Source organism: Anabrus simplex, chromosome 3 (assembly GCF_040414725.1).
Source record: "Anabrus simplex isolate iqAnaSimp1 chromosome 3, ASM4041472v1, whole genome shotgun sequence".
In the NCBI taxonomy this organism is placed as follows: Eukaryota; Metazoa; Arthropoda; class Insecta; order Orthoptera; family Tettigoniidae; genus Anabrus; species Anabrus simplex.
In genome coordinates, this window is record NC_090267.1 from 359,502,384 (window position 1) to 359,522,170 (window position 19,787).

Here is a 19,787-nt window from a genome sequence, read left to right on the forward strand (position 1 = left end):
TCCTAGGCCTTTCCTATCCCATCGTCGCCATAAGACATCTGTGTCGGTGCGACGTAAAGCCCCTAGCAAAAAAAAAGATTTATTTATATATTTATTTATTGATTTACTTATTTTTAAAATCCTCAGAAATCATAGATCTAAATAACCATTTCAAATATAACACATACGTTACTTTGTGTTATTAGTGTGTTTCTATTTGACTCCTGTAGGCGACCTGCGTGTAGTAATGAGGATGAGATGGTGATGAAGACGACACATAAACCCAGCCCTCTTACCAGCGAAATTAACCAATTATAGTTAAAATTCCCGACCCTGCCGGGAATCGAACCCGGGATCCCTGTGACTAAAGGCCAGCACGCTAACCATTTATCCATAGAGCCAGACATATTTTTAGTTGATGTGCCACTTCGATATCCTTATTGCATAAAATACATAGATTCTCCTCATTGTTGTCTCATGAATTTTCTGTTTTACGGCCGAATGCCCTTCCTAACACCAACCCTATATTAGAGGGACATATTCACTATTACAAGTTTCTGTGCAGATTGTGTAAATGTTAATGTGTAAATGTAGGAACACGGAAACCCAGTCCGCAAGTCAGAGGAATCAATCAGACGCGATTAAAATTCCAGTTCCAGGCCAGAAAACAAACCCGGGGCCCTCACAACTGAATATCTTGACTGACTATTCAGCCAAAGCCAAAGGTTTTTCAGTCGTTTTATGTAAAGGTTCTTAGGGCATTTTGGTCAATAAGGTCTTGAAATAATTTGGCATCAAATAGCCGACACTGTAAGATCTACTGGGCACAGGACTAGCGCTTTAAAAATAACTGATCATCCTTTCGTGAAAATAAATAAATAAATAAATAAATAAATAAATAAATAAATAAATAAATAAATAACATAGGAGTAAGAAGAAGGAGTGGAAGATAACTAAGATACTCGTTTACTGTTTTATAACAGGAGCTTGTCTAGCCTAGGCAATGAAAGAGCGCATGGTTGACCCGGAAGGACGTGGATTCGGCTCACCATCAGGTAGTGTGTGAACATTTCTGTGGAAGCACATCACCCTGATACTCACCGAGCGAACAGAAATGAGTGCCAGGTTAATGTCTGGGAGCAAAGTTCATCTACTTAGTAACGATGTAACGAATAGCGGAAGTCTTAACCTCACACTCCTACAAAGAGGATTCATTGCCTGTATAGAGATGGTTTCAACTTTTTTCACTGTGGGATGGCACCTGTAGTCCTGTAACTGCTAAAAAACTAGATTGGCAGCAAAATTGCTCCGTATTTGCCAGGGAGAAATTCAATTACAAGAACGCCCAGGAAATTTAAGTCCCACCCAGTCTTTTACTCTATCATTTTAGCCTTCCTCTAGTATCACTCGCTCATTTTTATGCCATCAGCCACTTCGCTTGATGTCACAAACTTAGTTTAAAAGGCGCAATAAACGTGACAAATGTTGGTATGAGTGAGATACGACATCCGGCAGTACTTGGGTCCGCACCATGGCCCACCAAATTGTGTCTCCTCTTCCAAAGAGAATGATGTATCACGTGCGTTAGACGATGTGGATAATATTTTGGCAAAGGCTTCTTCCTACGAGCTTTTGCCGAGACATGACTGGCGCCGCAACTACAGTATTGTGAGACAAGTACGATCCAAGTAAGTGTTACCCACCACGGAAGTCTCGGCAGAGCACCAGAATACTTGTAAGTAATAGTTGTTTATGTACCGTAACTTTTGTTTACATAATATCTACTTCTATTTATTTATTTATTTATTTATTTATTTATTTCGCTCTTTCTTAATCTGTTTACCTTCCAGCTTTGTTTATTTTCCTCGTACTCTGAGTGGGATCCCACCTCTACCACCTCAAGGGCAGTATTCTGGAGCGTTAGACTATGGGTTGCGGGGATACAACTGGGAAGGAGGACTAGTACCTCGCCCAAGCGGCCTCACCCGCTATGCTGAAAAGGGGCCTTGTGGGGGATGGGAAGATCGGAAGGGATACTCAAAGAAGAGGAAAGAAAGCGGCCGTAGCCTTAAGTTAGATACCATCCAGGCATTTGCCTGGAGAAGAAGTGAGAAACCACGGATAACCACTTCTAGGATATCTGATGTGGGAATCGAACCCTTCTCTACTCATTTGACCTCCCGTTCCAGCCCTCGTACCACTTTTCAAATTTCGCCGCAGAGCTGGGAATCCAATCCGGGTTTCCGGCGATAGCAACTTATCACACTAACCACTACATCACAGAGACGGGCATATTTATCTACCATCACAATAAAAAATGGACGGTTTCTCAACAGTCCTGCGTTTGAAAAGTAGGCCTTATATGAACACTATGAAATAATTATTTACTCAACAGCAAGGGAGGAGGGGACGCCTTCTCAAAGGGGTTGCAGGTTTGTAAACCGTCCCGTTATCTTCATGAAGTTTCGATTCTGTTCCTAGATTATTATTTTACTGTCTTCATTCAGGACTGTCTGTAGTTGGTGCCTTGTTTCGAACGTCTGTACGAGGAGAGTTAAGTTTTCAGGTAAGTACTAGATACAATTGTGTAGGTAACTTGAGGAAGAAGAACACTAACTGTAATAGTTGTAAAAATGTGTAAATTAGTTTTGCCCTCAAAATTGACTGTGTGTAATAGTTAAAAGAATGAACGAAAACCAAGAATAAAAAACTTTTAAAAGATTATTTTGTATGGTAGAATATGTTTGTTTTCTGTATGTGTGTTTTAAGTGAAAGGTGTTTATGATTTTAGGGTTGTTTGCCTTCGGCAATTTCATTACGTGTAGATTATTTATTCTCTAGGGGTATTTTCTTTATAACTTTCGGGGCACGGTGTAATCGTACGTGCCGGTTTTGGTAAGATACTTCTGGTAGTTTCCGGTTGCATCAGAAAGGAAATTTCTGGAAGCTATGAAAGGTATTTTCTCATAAAATTCTCTGGGGCCTCATTGGCCAAAATAAAACTCCTTCCATTTGGCGAATGTAAGACCCGGGCAAACTCCGGTGGCAAAGAAAATTTAAATTAAGAAACTACATTTGAAAATTAAAACCCAAAACATGAACTAAATAGTGCCCACCTCGGAGGGCCGGTAGACTTATCAGATGGAGGAGACTACTTCTTCCTTCGCCGGTCCACAATCAAAGACCACGGGAACAAGTGGCCAGCGGTCGGAAATGGTGCCATCAAGAAATAACCAATTAGCGCACCCGCAGATCTTTCATTCGCCAATAGGAAGGGGTTTTATTTTGGCCAATGAGGGCCCAGAGAATTTTATGAGAAAATACCTTTCATAGCTTCCAGAAATTTCCTTTCTCATGCAACTGGAAACTACCAGAATCATCTTAACAAAACCGGCACGTACGATTACACCGTGAGTAGTATAATGGGAGAGTTCGGGCGCCACCTCCACCTCGGGCTCTCGGGAGAGGCCTCCACCTCCCGCGGGAAATTTGAATTTTGGCGCGAGATTTGAATTTGTAAACAAAGCCACGTGCTTTTTGACAGCTGTCATCGACAACAACGCATCGCTAACCTCACTACTGCCATCTTGACGGGCCTAAACCTCAGTAGTGCCAACTTAACCTAACTAGCGCGAGGTAAACAAAGCCACGTGTTTTTTGACAGCCACGTGCTTTTTGACAGACAACAACGCATCGCTAACCTCAGTACTGCCATCTTGACGGGCCTAAACCTCAGTAGTGCCAACTTAACCTAACTAGCGCGAGGTAAACAAAGCCACGTGCTTTTTGACAGCCACGTGCTTTTTTGACAGCTATCACTTAACCTAACTAGCGCGAGGTAAACAAAGCCACGTGTTTTTTGACAGCCACGTGCTTTTTGACAGACAACCACTCATCGCTAACCTCAGTACTGCCATCTTGACGGGCCTAAACCTCAGTAGTGCCAACTTAACCTAACTAGCGCGAGATAAACAAATCCACGTGTTTTTTTGACAGCCACGTGCTTTTTTGACAGCTGTCATCCGCCATCTTTAAACTACAGAGCACTGTGCTGCCCTCTTTATCGCAGTAGCTGCAAATTCGTCACCTGTCATCCGCAGTGCTGCCATCTTGACGGGTCTAAACCTTAGTGCTACCAACTTAACCTAACTAGCTCGAGGTAAACAAAGCCACGTGCAGCTCTCATCCGCCATCTTTAATCTATAGAGCACAGTGCTGCTCTCTTTAGCTACTTACCTTTGAAATGTGGTGGCGGATAATTTGAAAAATGCTTTTTGACAGCAGCCATCTTTGAGCACCGTGCTGCCCTCTTTAGCTACTTACCTTTGAAATGTGGTGGCGGTAAATTCCACGTGCTTTACAAACCTATATGCTTTTCTGACAGCTGTCATCCGCCATCTTTAATCCAGAGAGAACAGTGCTGCAATCTATGTGGTGGCGGCAAATTCCACGTGCTCTTGTTTGGAAACAAATCAACATGCTGTTTTTTTGACAGCTGTCAACCGCCATCTTTAATCACCGTGCTGCCCTCTTTAGCTACTTACCTTTGAAATGTGGTGGCGGTAAATTCCACGTGCTTTACAAACCTATGTGATTTTCTGACAGCTGTCATCCGCCATCTTTAATCCAGAGAGAACAGTGCTGCCCTCTATGTGGTGGCGGCAAATTCCACGTGCTCTTGTTTGGAAACAAAGCCATGTGCTTTTTTGACAGCTGTCATCCGCCATCTTTAATCAACAGAGCACCGTGCTGCTATCATGCGGGCAATTTCGTCAGTTGTCATCCGCCATCTTTAATCCACAGAACACCGTGCTGCCCTCTTTATGGCTACTACCTTAAGCACGTAGTAGCGGGCAATTTGAAAAGTTCTGTCAGCTATCATCCGCCATATTTAATCAAGAGAGCACCGTGCTGCCATCTTTAGCTAGATACCTTTGAAATGTGGCGGCGGATAATTTGAAAAATGCTTTTTGACAGCAGCTATCTTTGAGCACCGTGCTACCCTCTATAAGGTGGCGGTAAATTCTACATGCTCTTGTTTGGAAACAAACCCACGCGCTTTTTTTTGACAGCCATCATCCGCCATCTTTAAGCAACAGAGTACAGTGCTGCCCTCTTTGTTGTGGCGGCAAATTCCACGTGCTCTTATTTGGAAACAAAGCCACATGCTCTTTTGACAGCTGTCACCCGCCATCTTTAACCAACAGAGCACTATGCTGCTATCATGCGGGCAATTTCGTTAGCTGTCATCCGACATCTTTAATGAACAGAGCACCGTGCTGCCCTCATGCGGGGCAATTTCGTTAGCTGTCATCCACCATCTTTAATGAACAGAGCACCGTGCTACCCTCATGCGGGGTCAATTTCGTTAGCTGTCATCCGCCATCTTTTAATGAACAGAGCACCGTGCTGCTCTCTGTAGTAGCGGGTAATTTGAAAAGTTCTGTTAGCTGTCATCCGCCATCTTTAATCAAGAGAGCACCGTGCTGCCATCTTTAGTTGAACTGTGGTGGCGGCAAATTCCACGTGCTCTTGTTTGGTAAACAAACTCACGCGCTTTTTGTCAGCTGTCATCCGCCATCTTACATCGCAAACCTCAGTGCTACACTCTTTAGTTGAAAAATGGTGGCGGATAATTTAAACAAAATTCTACAGCAGCCATCTCTCGACGCTAATTGCACAAGATGGTGGCTATACATGACTCCTTAAAGGTGCTTATGCGAGATGATCGCTATACATAGACTCCCTTGGGATGCTTGCGCAAGATGGCGGTTATACATGGCTCCTTATGAGACAGCCAGTACTCGATACAACATGTGATCAGAACATTGATTGATGTGTTCAGAACACAAAATAAGTAGAATCGAACACTGTACTCGATGTCGTTAACTTCAACATGTGATTAAAACATTGTTTGGTGTGTTCAGAACACTACATAAGTAGAATCGAACGCTGTACAACATGTTAGGGGATACCTTTGTTCTAAGATCAGATTGAAACATAACAAGACTAGAATTGAACACTGCACTCGATACAACATGTGAACAGAACATTGATTGATGTGTTCAGATCACTAAACAAGTAGAACCGAACACAGTACAACATGTTAGGGGATACCTTTGTTCTAAGAAAATTAGATTGAAACATAACAAGACTAGAATCGAACACTGCACTCGATGTCGTTAACCTTAACATGTGATCAGAACATTGATTGATGTGTTCAGATCACTAAACAAGTAGAACCGAACACTGTACAACATGTTAGGGGATATCTTTGTTCTAAGAAGATCAGATTGAAACATAACAAGACTAGAATTGAACACTGCACTCGATGCAACATGTGAACAGAACATTGATTGATGTGTTCAGATCACTAAAGAAGTAGAACCGAACACTGTACAACATGTTAGGGGATACCTTTGTTCTAAGAAAATTAGATTGAAACATAACAAGACTAGAATCGAACACTGCACTCGATGTCGTTAACCTTAACATGTGATCCGATACAACATGTTAGGGGATACCTTTGTTCTAAGAAAATTAGATTGAAACATAGCAAGACTAGAATCGAACACTGTAAGAACACTGTTTGATGTGTTCAGTACAACTTCAATGATTTACCTAATGTAAAACACGGACTGTGCACATATCGCATAGCTATCTCGCCTATCATTTGCCTAGTATGAAAATCAAAAACACACTGTGCACATATCGCATAGCTAACTCGGCAACACTTCAAATGATTTGCTTAGTACGAAAATAAAAAAATCTATACCGCGTAACTAACTCGTTCATCGTACTGCTAAGACGCTTAGTAATTGCGAATACACTGATATATCTCATACGAAAATCAAGAAAGCACACTGCGTAGCCAACTCGCTCGGCTCACTCGCTTAGTAATTGCAACACGACTAGAACACTGATACACACACGGATAAGAATGTTGCGAGATACTACATACTTACATGTTTTTTAAGGGGGGTGAAAGATCATAAATTATATGTACACATGTTGTCACCTCCAAGTTGTAAGATGAAATAGACGCAGTACTGCGAGTTTCCGCTCTAGCTGGCGAACGGAAGTAGCATGATATCTCAGCAAAAAAAAATACGCGTGAGCTTGCAAGTCAGACACAATGATGGATACCGCGATTCAAATCCTGGCAACTTATGCCGTCGGGAAGGGCATCCGGCTAGATCATGTAATGACGATCGCGCAGCCCCCTCGCCTAGCATTTGCTATTTTTTGACGGCTTCCAACAGTAGGAGTTCGAACCCGCTGTCTTCCGAAGTAGCGAGAATGATTGCGAGTACTGGAGTGTTTGAGGGTGATTCATTTGTCGGATGGAGGCGTTAAGCTGTGTGCAGGCTTCTTCGGTAGGAGTAGGCTATGTGCCGGTACCGGGACATCTAGTTATAAAACCCGCTACAACTGATTTGTCACGTATACTGCGATTTAAAATCCTAGTCAGGAAGGGTAACCGGTCGTATAAAACTATGGTGTATGATCTAAGAGGCGGGGTGTGCAAAAAAAGCCAGCATTAAGTAAGGGTTGTTGATGGGGGCGTTAAACCTTATGCAGACTCCTTCGAAAATGATTGTGAGTACAAGACGTTGAGGGTGATTCATCTGTCGGATGGAGGCAATAAGCCTTGTGTAGGCTTCTTCGGTAGGAGTAGGCTATGTGCCGGTACCGGGACATGTAGTTATAAAACCCGCTACAAGAAATTTATCGCGCATACTGCGATTAAAAATCCTAGTCAGGAAGGGTAACCGGTCGTAAAACTATGGTGTATGATCTAAGAGGCGGGGTGTGCAAAAAAGCCAGTATTAAGTAAGGGCTGTTGATAGGGGGCGTTAAACCTTGTGCAGACTCCTTCGAAAATGATTGTGAGTACAAGACGTTGATGGTGATTCATTTGTCGGATGGAGGCAATAAGCCTTGTGCAGGCTTCTTCGGTAGGAGTAGGCTATGTGCCGGTACCGGGACATCTAGTTATAAAACCCGCTACAACTGATTTGTCGCGTATACTGCGATTTAAAATCCTAGTCAGGAAGGGCAACCGGTCGTAAAACTATGGTGTATGATCTAAGAGGCGGGGTGTGCAAAAAAGCCAGCATTAAGTAAGGGGGCACTGTGTGTTTTAACCTCTCCGTACAATCATGTTAGGAGCTTACACGGTGAGTTACAAGTAGCTTATCACCACGCAGTGTCTTCGTTCAAGGTTACTACTACAGCCGGAAGATACGTGTACAATTTCAGCCAACACATGCATTCCGCGGCTCGCTCTGAATGACTGCCCTGATACAACTTCAAAGACTGTGGAACAAAAAAAATGTAACCTATAGCCTACAGTCTCACCCGGTAGTCTCGGGTTCGATTCTCTTGGGATTGAAAATATGTTTTACAGATTTTAAATCGCAAGAATTTGTTTTAAGACTAGTTGTCCTTCCTGACGCAAAACTAGCAGTATCTAACCCCTTACATCATACACTATTGTTTTCGACCGGTTGCCCTTCCTGACGACAAAGAACTCTGATTAAGAATCTGTTTTACAACTTCTAACACGAGAATCGGAGATTTACAGCTAGATGCTCTTCTTAGATTTTAAATCGCTGTATCACGAACTATTGTTTTGCAGCCGGATGCCCTTCCTGACGCAAAACTAAGATTTTAAATCGCAAGAATTTGTTTTAAGACTAGTTGCCCTTCCCGACGCAAAACTAGCAGTATCTAGCCTCTTAAATCATACGCTATTGTTTTCAACCGGTTGCCCTTCCTGGCGTAAAACAGATTCTTAATCCGAGTTCTTTGACAACTTCTAACACGAGAATCGGGTATTTACAGCTAGATGCTCTTCTTAGATTTTAAATCGCTGTATCGTGAACTATTGTTTTACAGCCGGATGCCCTTCCTGACGTAAAAGTAAGATTTTAAATCGCAAGAATTTGCTTTAAGACTAGTTGCCCTTCCTGACGCAAAAATACCAGTATCTAGCCTCTTACATCATACACTATTGTTTTCGACCGGTTGCCCTTCCTGACGTCAAGGAACTCGGATTAAGAATCTGTTTTACAACTTCTAACACGAGAATCGGGGATTTACAGCTAGATGCCCTTCCTGACGCAGAACTAAGAATTTAAATCGCAAGAATTTGCTTTAAGACTAGTTGCCCTTCCTGACGCAAAACTAGCAGTATCTAGCCTCTTACATCATACACTATTGTTTTCGACCGGTTGCCCTTCCTGACGTCAAAGAACTCGGATTAAGAATCTGTTTTACAACTTCTACCGGTTGCCCTTCCTGACGTCAAAGAACTCGGATTAAGAATCTGTTTTACAACTTCTAACACGAGAATCGGGGATTTACAGCTAGATGCTCTTCTTAGATTTTAAATCGCTGTATCACGAACTATTGTTTTACAGCCGGATGCCCTTCCTGACGCAAAACTAAGATTTTAAATCGCAAGAATTTGTTTTAAGACTAATTGCCCTTCCTGACGCAAAACTAGCAGTATCTAGCCTCTTACATCATACACTATTGTTTTCGACCGGTTGCCCTTCCTGACGTCAAAGAACTCGGATTAAGAATCTGTTTTACAACTTCTAACACGAGAATCGGGGATTTACAGCTAGATGCACTTCTTAGATTTTAAATCGCTGTATCACGAACTATTGTTTTACTGCCGCATGCCCTTCCTGACGCAAAACTAAGATTTTAAATCGCAAGAATTTTTTAAGACTAGTTGCCCTTCCTGACGCAAAACTAGCAGTATCTAACCCCTTACATCATACGCTATTGTTTTCGACCGGTTGCCCTTCCCGACGTCAAAGAACTTGGATTAAGAATCTCTTTTACAACTTCTAACACGAGAATCGGGTATTTACAGCTAGATGCACTTCTTAGATTTTAAATCGCTGTATCGTGAACTATTGTTTTACAGCCGGATGCCCTTCCTGACGCAAAACTAAGATTTTAAATCGCAAGAATTTGTTTTAAGACTAGTTGCCCTTCCTGACGCAAAACTAGCAGTATCTAACCTCTTACATCATACGCTATTGTTTTCGACCGGTTGCCCTTCCTGACGTCAAAGAACTGGGATTCAGAATGTTTTACAACTTCTAACATGAGAATCGGAGATTTACAGCTAGATGGTCGCCGGATGCCCTTCCCGACGGCATAAGTTGCCAGGATTTGAATCGCGGTATCCATCATTGTGTCTGACTTGCAAGCTCACGCGTATATTTTTTTTTTTTTTTTTGCTGAGATATCATGCTACTTCCGTTCGCCAGCTAGAGCGGAAACTCGCAGTACTGCGTCTATTTCATCTTACAACTTGGAGGAGACAACATGTGTACATATAATTTATGATCTTTCACCCCCCTTAAAAAACATGTAAGTATGTAGTATCTCGCAACATTCTTATCCGTGTGTGTATCGGTGTTCTAGTCGTGTTGCAATTACTAAGCGAGTGAGCCGAGCGAGTTGGCTACGCAGTGTGCTTTCTTGATTTTCGTATGAGATATATCAGTGTATTCGCAATTACTAAGCGTCTTAGCAGTGCGATGAACGAGTTAGCTACGCGGTATAGATTTTTTTTCGTACTAAGCAAATCATTTGAAGTGTTGCCGAGTTAGCTATGCGATATGTGCACAGTGTGTTTTTGATTTTCATACTAGGCAAGTGATAGGCGAGATAGCTATGCGATATGTGCACAGTGCGTGTTTTACACTAGGTAAATCATTGAAGTTGTACTGAACACATCAAACAATGTTCTTACAGTGTTCGATTCTAGTCTTGCTATGTTTCAATCTAATTTTCTTAGAATAAAGGTATCCCCTAACATGTTGTATCGGATCACATGTTAAGGTTAACGACATCGAGTGCAGTGTTCGATTCTAGTCTTGTTATGTTTCAATCTAATTTTCTTAGAACAAAGGTATCCCCTAACATGTTGTACAGTGTTCGGTTCTACTTCTTTAGTGATCTGAACACATCAATCAATGTTCTGTTCACATGTTGCATCGAGTGCAGTGTTCAATTCTAGTCTTGTTATGATTCAATCTGATCTTCTTAGAACAAAGATATCCCCTAACATGTTGTACAGTGTTCGGTTCTACTTGTTTAGTGATCTGAACACATCAATCAATGTTCTGATCACATGTTAAGGTTAACGACATCGAGTGCTGTGTTCAATTCTAGTCTTGTTATGTTTCAATCTGATCTTCTTAGAACAAAGGTATCCCCTAACATGTTGTACAGCGTTCGGTTCTACTTGTTTAGTGATCTGAATACATCAATCAATGTTCTGATCACATGTTAATTCGAGTGCAGTGTTCGATTCTAGTCTTGTTATGTTTCAATCTAATTTTCTTAGAACAAAGGTATCCCCTAACATGTTGTACTGTGTTCGGTTCTACTTGTTTAGTGATCTGAACACATCAATCAATGTTCTGATCACATGTTAAGGTTAACGACATCGAGTGCTGTGTTCAATTCTAGTCTTGTTATGTTTCAATCTGATCTTCTTAGAACAAAGATATCCCCTAACATGTTGTACAGCGTTCGATTCTACTTATGTAGTGTTCTGAACACACCAAACAATGTTTTAATCACATGTTGAAGTTAACGACATCGAGTACAGTGTTCGATTCTACTTATTTTGTGTTCTGAACACATCAATCAATGTTCTGATCACATGTTGTATCGAGTACTGGCTGTCTCATAAGGATCTATGTATAGCCGCCATCTTGCGTGCGCCATCTTGCGCAAGCATCCTTAGGGAGTCTCTAGCCATCTTGTGCAAGGATCCTTAAGCCGCCTCATAAGAGCAACCACCATCTTGCGCAAGCATCCCTAGGGTGTCTCATAAGGAGCCATGTATAACCGCCATCTTGCGCAAGCATCCCAAGGGAGTCTATGTATAGCGATCATCTCGCATAAGCACCTTTAAGGAGTCATGTATAGCCACCATCTTGTGCAATTAGCGTCGAGAGATGGCTGCTGTAGAATTATTTTTTTTTAAATTATCCGCCACCATTTTTCAACTAAAGAGTGTAGCACTGAGGTTTGCGATGTCAGATGGCGGATGACAGCTGACAAAAAGCGCGTGAGTTTGTTTACCAAACAAGAGCACGTGGAATTTGCCGCCACCACAGTTCAACTAAAGATGGCAGCACGGTGCTCTCTTGATTAAAGATGGCGGATGACAGCTAACAGAACTTTTCAAATTACCCGCTACTACAGAGAGCAGCACGGTGCTCTGTTCATTAAAAGATGGCGGATGACAGCTAACGAAATTGCCCCCGCATGAGGGTAGCACGGTGCTCTGTTCATTAAAGATGATGGATGACAGCTAACGAAATTGCCCCGCATGAGGGCAGCACGGTGCTCTATTCATTAAAGATGTCGGATGACAGCTAACGAAATTGCCCGCATGATAGCAGCACTGTACTCTGTTGCTTAAAGATGGCGGATGATGGCTGTCAAAAAAAAGCGCGTGGGTTTGTTTCCAAACAAGAGCATGTAGAATTTACCGCCACCTTATAGAGGGTAGCACGGTGCTCAAAGATAGCTGCTGTCAAAAAGCATTTTTCAAATTATCCGCCGCCACATTTCAAAGGTATCTAGCTAAAGATGGCAGCACGGTGCTCTCTTGATTAAAGATGGCGGATGATAGCTAACAGAACTTTTCAAATTGCCCGCTACTACGTGCTTAAGGTAGTAGCCATAAGGAGAGCAGCACGGTGTTCTGTGGATTAAAGATGGCGGATGACAACTGACGAAATTGCCCGCATGATAGCAGCACGGTGCTCTGTTGATTAAAGATGGCGGATGACAGCTGTTAAAAAAGCACATGGCTTTGTTTCCAAACAAGAGCGCGTGGAATTTGCCGCCACCACATAGAGGGCAGCACTGTTCTCTCTGGATTAAAGATGGTGGATGAAAGCTGTCAGAAAATCACATAGGTTTGTAAAGCACGTGGAATTTACCGCCACCACATTTCAAAGGTAAGTAGCTAAAGAGGGCAGCACGGTGCTCAAAGATGGCTGCTGTCAAAAAGCATTTTTCAAATTATCCGCCACCACATTTCAAAGGTAAGTAGCTAAAGAGAGCAGCACTGTGCTCTATAGATTAAAGATGGCGGATGAGAGCTGCACGTGGCTTTGTTTACCTCGAGCTAGTTAGGTTAAGTTGGTAGCACTAAGGTTTAGACCCGTCAAGATGGCAGCACTGCGGATGACAGGTGACGAATTTGCAGCTACTGCGATAAAGAGGGCAGCACAGTGCTCTGTAGTTTAAAGATGGCGGATGACAGCTGTCAAAAAAGCACGTGGCTGTCAAAAAAACACGTGGATTTGTTTATCTCGCGCTAGTTAGGTTAAGTTGGCACTACTGAGGTTTAGGCCCGTCAAGATGGCAGTACTGAGGTTAGCGATGCGTTGTTGTCTGTCAAAAAGCACGTGGCTGTCAAAAAACACGTGGCTTTGTTTACCTCGCGCTAGTTAGGTTAAGTGACAGCTGTCAAAAAAGCACGTGGCTGTCAAAAAGCACGTGGCTTTGTTTACCTCGCGCTAGTTAGGTTAAGTTGGCACTACTGAGGTTTAGGCCCGTCAAGATGGCAGTACTGAGGTTAGCGATGCGTTGTTGTCTGTCAAAAAGCACGTGGCTGTCAAAAAACACGTGGCTTTGTTTACCTCGCGCTAGTTAGGTTAAGTTGGCACTACTGAGGTTTAGGCCCGTCAAGATGGCAGCAGTGAGGTTAGCGATGCGTTGTTGTCGATGACAGCTGTCAAAAAGCACGTGGCTTTGTTTACAAATTCAAATCTCGCGCCAAAATTCAAATTTCCCGCGGGAGGTGGAGGCCTCTCCCGAGAGCCCGAGGTGGAGGTGGCGCCCGAACTCTTCCATTACACTACTACCGTGCCCCGAAGGTTATAAAGAAAATACCCTTAGTGAATAAATAATCTACACGTAATGAAATTGCCGTAAACAAACAAGCCTAAAGTCATAAACACCTTTCATTTAAAACACACATGCAGAAAACAAACAAATTCTACCATTCAAAATAATCTTCTAAAAGTTATTCTTCTTAGTGTTCGTTTATTTTTTAACTATTAAACACAGTAAATTTTGAGGGCAAAACTAACTTACACGTTTTACAGCTATTACATCTAACCATTAACTATTGTGGTAGTAGATGAATGTGTCCACATCTGTGGTCATCTCTTTCGTCTTCGTCGTCGTCTTCGTCCTGTGTGTGCCCGCAGTGTAGGCTCTCAGAAGTATCACTCAGGGTAGGCTCTTTTGATCCGAAGGTAGTGTTTTCTCCACTTCTTTATGTAATAAAATAATAATGGTATGGCCTCAGCTACCGTGTGCAGACATTTCGATTTGACACCATCTGGCTGTCTGCTCGTCAATTTCGACGTTCCGTTTTACTCTATGTCCGCTAGATGGCAGACAGAGTAAACCGGATCTCTCTTGGGCGTCTATGGCTGAGATTTAATTAATTTTGTCGGGTAAATACCAAATGTATCACCAGAGATCTTTTACATGCCGACATCGTACGACATGGAGTGTCGAATGGACTTTTTTCCTCCCTTCAAAAATCCGACTACCTCTGCCGGGTTTGAACCCGCAATCTTGGGATTCGGAGGCCGACACTCTACCACGGATCCACAGAGGCAGCTACTTCTATATGTGAAGTACCGAAATGTCCTCCCTCAATGCGGCTTAAGCTGTTCGCCACCACACTGCTGTTCGACGTTCTCTGCCTCTCTTAGGTTCAGCGATGACAGGAACTTCATCACGCCGCTTGTCATGTCCATACTAGTGGAGTTGCCTCACCAACAGTCACCTTTGATCTGCATTTAGGGCTATTACCCAGGTTGACAGATTCCCCAACAATTCTGCACCTAGTCTGTTATTAAATGATTTCAAAAAAGTTAGAAATCTATCTCTCCCTAACTCCTCTGCCTATTAAGAATATTTGCCCCAATTTGTTCTCTTGAATTCAAACTTTATCTTCATAATAATGTTATTGTTCTTTTACGTCCCACTAACTACTTTTACGGTTTTCGGAGGCGCCGAGGTGCCGTAATTGAGTCCTGAAAGAGTTATTATACGTGCAGGTAAATCTACCCACACGAGGCTGAAGTATTTGAGTACCTTCAAATACCTGAGCCAGAATGGAACCTGCCAAGTTGGGGTCAGAAGGCCAGCGCCTGAACCGTCCGAGCCAATCAGCCCAGCAACTTTATCTTCATTTTATGAGTTTTCCTACTTTTTAAGACTCCACTCAAGTTTATTCGTCTATTAACATTATTCCAAGCCATTTTTCCACTAAGAACTCGAAGCATTCCGCTTAGTCTAGCAGTTTGTCTCCTTACTTCCAAGTCTTCCGAGCCCAAAGTTTGCAACATTTTCGTAACACTCCTCTTTTATCGGAAATCATTCAGAACAAGTTCCTTTCAATCCTTTTACAGTTCTCGTATCAAGTAATCCTGGTACGGGTCCCATTACAATGGAACCATACTGTAATTGGAGTCTGTTTGTCAATGATAGTAGTGATGTCGAAGAATCCTCGGTCGGTCAAAGTAACGCCCGTTGCAGCTCTGTGGGGTGATTGATCGTGCTTTTCTCTGCCTTGTCCTGCATTCGAGGCCTGACAACTGTCTTTTAAAGTTTCACTTTAAGCTTAATCTAACTGAAAAGCTTTTAAGTTACATTTTACTGAGTCGACAAAGGACAAAACGGCTTCTTTCCTAACGAAGTTAAGCTTAATGGTCATCCGCCTGTCGCTCAAGACACGTAAGCGATGCAGAGGAAAACAGTGTTATTCATACACTCCTATGTGAGGATACCAATAATCGATTAAGTGAAATGGCGTATGGCTTTTAGTGCCGGGAGTATCCGAGGACACGTTCGGCTCGGCATGTGCAGGTCTTTTGATTTGACTCCCGTAGGCGCGTCGTGATGAGAATGAAATAATGATGAAGACGCCATATATACCCAGCCCCCGTGCCAGAGAAATTGACCAACGATGGTTAAAATTCCCGATGGTGCTGGGAGTAGAACCCGGGACCCCTGTGACCAAAGGCCAGCATGCTAACCATTTAGCCATGGAGCCGAACATCGACTAATAAGAGAACCTGAAGTTCATAGAACTCTACAAGATTAGTGTACATAATTCACTATTTCGTAATTGGACGCGATGTTATTCACCGTGTTAACCGCAGTACTCGACACGAACTCGTTGTAGGAGGCGTCGTGTTAATACTCTACAAGGAAATGTTGCAGTAATCGAAGCAATACTAGTTTTGGTACACACTTACCAACCCTCACGCATCTTTCAGGAGACTTGTGAATTCAGCACTAGCTCCCGATCAGTGTCCTCAAATCAGCCCTGAGGCTGGCTGAATTCTCAAATAGCACTACAGAAAGTTATATTGTTATAGGGAAACAGAAAAGGTCGAGGCGGGGTTATATGGAGACGTTTTACGGAAGATGTAGACTGGAGTGGTTTGCCATTTCGCTCTGTGGGTGGGCGCGGTTGAACAAATCCACGGTATTTCCTGTCTGCCGTGAGAGGCGACTGAAAGTAGACCCCAGGGTTCTCAATTTGGGAGCGTGGGTTGACGACCACGGAACTCCTAGCTGCTTCCACTTTTGTCAGACTCCTCACGTTTATATTCCCTATATGGCCTCCCTTGGTCAATTCTACGTAGTTCCTTTCCCACCCCGACCGTATCAGTTTGTTTTGTTCGTTTAGTTTTATATATGTTACAGGGTTATTCACCTAAATTTTAACACGAAAATAATGTCTAAATCATTAAAGGTATCTGAAATCGGTTTTCATATTCGTAAATGATACCCAGGGGCTTGTAAAATAATGTGCTACTTATTCCCATGGGGTAATTAATAACCGAGATATTGATACTAACTCCGTATTTTTAAATAGAACGGCGCGAATACATACAGCTTGCCTAAAAGTACAACCGAGTACAAATTCAAATATGTAAGTATTTTCAAAATTGGAAAGTTACTTTTTGAGATATAAAAAAACGCATTTGGGCCTTTGCATGCCCCATCAGACAGCGTTCAGTCGGCCAAGGACGTATTGGCACGCAAGCTGTTTCCTGGCATTGATTCCAGCTCCAGAACGGATACCAGGCATGCACTGTAAACTATCGTACATATAATGGGATGTACCATAACATACCCTGGGTGTGCAACGTTATTGTATGACTGGCGGACACAAAACGGGGAAGGGAGATTAATGTTCCTTTGTTTTGTTTTGAAATCCATGTGTAACAGGTTGCGCTCAGTTTGGCGTCTTTCCCTACGGATCGGAATGGGAAGGATTTGGAAAGGATGTCGGCTGTGACCTATCTCAAAGGTACCAATTCGGTATTTGCCTGGTGTTGAACATGGGACACCATGAAAATCACTTTCAGGTCGGGGAAGGCAGGACTCGAATCCGAATGCACGCTACTACATTATTCATTTGCTTTTCTAGAAGGAGATCTTCAGGCGTCCTGTGTTATGTTTAATTCTCAAGTCATAGTTATTATTTTATTCCTTTTATAAACATCAACCCTCCTTCTCCTGTCATGAGTTCGTCTGTCATACACACTTTGCAAACCAATCACATGTTTATGATATGCTTACATGCCTGGTATCCATTCTGTGGCTGGAATCACATCCAGGAAACTGCTTCCGCGTCAATATATCCTTGCCCGACTACACGCTGTTTGATGCGGCATGCAAAATCGCGCATGCTGTTATTGATAACTCAAAAGGTAAATGTCAAATTTTGAAAATACACTGACTGACAGAGCAAATGCAACACCAAGGAGGAGTGGTTCGAAAGGGATGAAAGTTGGGGAAAAAACAGAGTCGGCACGGAAGAATAATTGATGTTTATTTCAAACCGATATGCAGGTTACACAATGCGCACGGCATCGACTCAGTAGGATGTAGGACCACCGCGAGCGGCGATGCACGCAGAAACACGTCGAGGTACAGAGTCAATAAGAGTGCGGATGGTGTCCTGAGGGATGGTTCTCCATTCTCTGTCAACCATTTGCCACAGTTGGTCGTCCATACGAGGCTGGGGCAGAGTTTGCAAACGGCGTCCAATGAGATCCCACACGTGTTCGATTGGTGAGAGATCCGGAGAGTACGCTGGCCACGGAAGCATCTGTACACCTCGTAGAGCCTGTTGGGAGATGCGAGCAGTGTGTGGGCGGGCATTATCCTGCTGAAACAGAGCATTGGACAGCCCCTGAAGGTACGGGAGTGCCACCGGCCACAGCACATGCTGCACGTAGTAGTGGGCATTTAACGTGCCTTGAATACGCACTACAGGTGACGTGGAATCATACGCAATAGCGCCCCAAACCATGATGCCGCGTTGTCTAGCGGTAGGGCGCTCCATACTTACTGCCGGATTTGACCTTTCTCCACGCCGACGCCACACTCGACTGCGGTGACTATCACTAACAGAACAGAAGCGTGACTCATCGGAGAACACGACGTTCCGCCATTCCCTCATCCAAGTCGCTCTAGCCCGGCACCATGCCAGGCGTGCACGTCTATGCTGTGGAGTCAATGGTAGTCTTCTGAGCGGACGCCGGGAGTGCAGGCCTCCTTCAACCAATCGACGGGAAATTGTTCTGGTCGATATTGGAACAGCCAGGGTGTCTTGCACATGCTGAAGAATGGCGGTTGACGTGGCGTGCGGGGCTGCCACCGCTTGGCGGCGGATGCGCCGATCCTCGCGTGCTGACGTCACTCGGGCTGCGCCTGGACCACTCGCACGTGCCACATGTCCCTGCGCCAACCATCTTCGCCACAGGCGCTGCACCGTGGACACATCCCTATGGGTATCGGCTGCGATTTGACGAAGCGACCAACCTGCCCTTCTCAACCCGATCACCATACCCCTCGTAAAGTCGTCTGTCTGCTGGAAATGCCTCCGTTGACGGCGGCCTGGCATTCTTAGCTATACACGTGTCCTGTGGCACACGACAACACGTTCTACAATGACTGTCGGCTGAGAAATCACGGTACGAAGTGGGCCATTCGCCAACGCCGTGTCCCATTTATCGTTCGCTACGTGCGCAGCACAGCGGCGCATTTCACATCATGAGCATACCTCAGTGACGTCAGTCTACCCTGCAATTGGCATAAAGTTCTGACCACTCCTTCTTGGTGTTGCATTTGCTCTGTCAGTCAGTGTACTTACATATTTGAACTTGTACGCAGTTGGACTTTTAGGCCAGCTGTATGAATATGTGACGTTCCATTTAAAAAATATGGAGTTACTATCAATATCTCGGATATTAATCACCCCATGGAAATACGTAGCACATTATTTTATAAGCCCCTAGGTATCATTCACGAATGTGAAAACAGAATACGGATATCTTTAATGCCTTAGACGTTATTTCCCATTAACATCTTAGGTGAATAACGCTGTATAAAATTTGCTTTACGTCGCACCGACACTAATAGGTCTTATAACGACGATGGGATAGGAAAGAACTAGGAGTGGGGAGGAAGCGGCCGTGACCTTAACTAAGGTACAGCCCCAGAATTTGCCTGATGTGAAAATGGGGAAACCATGGAATGCCACCTTCAGGGCTGCCGACAGTGAGGTTCAATCCCACTATCTCCCGAATGCTAGCTCACAGCTGCGCGCCCCTAATTGCACGGTCAATTCGCTCGGTCAACCGTATTAGTTTTGCGAGCCCTTGGGAGTCTCGTGTTCACGCCTTTCGTGGCCCTTCCCTTTCTTTTCC